This window comes from Grammomys surdaster, unplaced genomic scaffold (genome assembly GCF_004785775.1).
Source record: "Grammomys surdaster isolate TR1022 unplaced genomic scaffold, NIH_TR_1.0 126185, whole genome shotgun sequence".
Taxonomy (NCBI): Eukaryota; Metazoa; Chordata; class Mammalia; order Rodentia; family Muridae; genus Grammomys; species Grammomys surdaster.
Genome location: NW_021620991.1, coordinates 5005167 through 5005465, shown reverse-complemented (window position 1 = coordinate 5005465; position 299 = coordinate 5005167).

Below are 299 nucleotides of genomic sequence, written 5' to 3'. Positions count from 1 at the left end.
ACTTGTGGTAGCATGAGATGTGTAACTGAGGAACTCCTCAGCTAATGGCACCAAGAAGCAGAGATTAAGAGGCACCATCTTAATATCCCCTTCAGGGTGTACCTAATGACTCAACTTCCTCCCACTAGGCCCCACCTTTTAACACTCCATGACTTCCCAACTACACAGTGGGCCGGCGACCAAGTCTTCAGACCCAAACTATATAGCAAGTGGATGGATGGATGGATGGGTGGATGGATGGAAGGAAGGATAGATGGATGGATTTTTGATGGATAGTGGATGGATTGTTGATGGGTGGT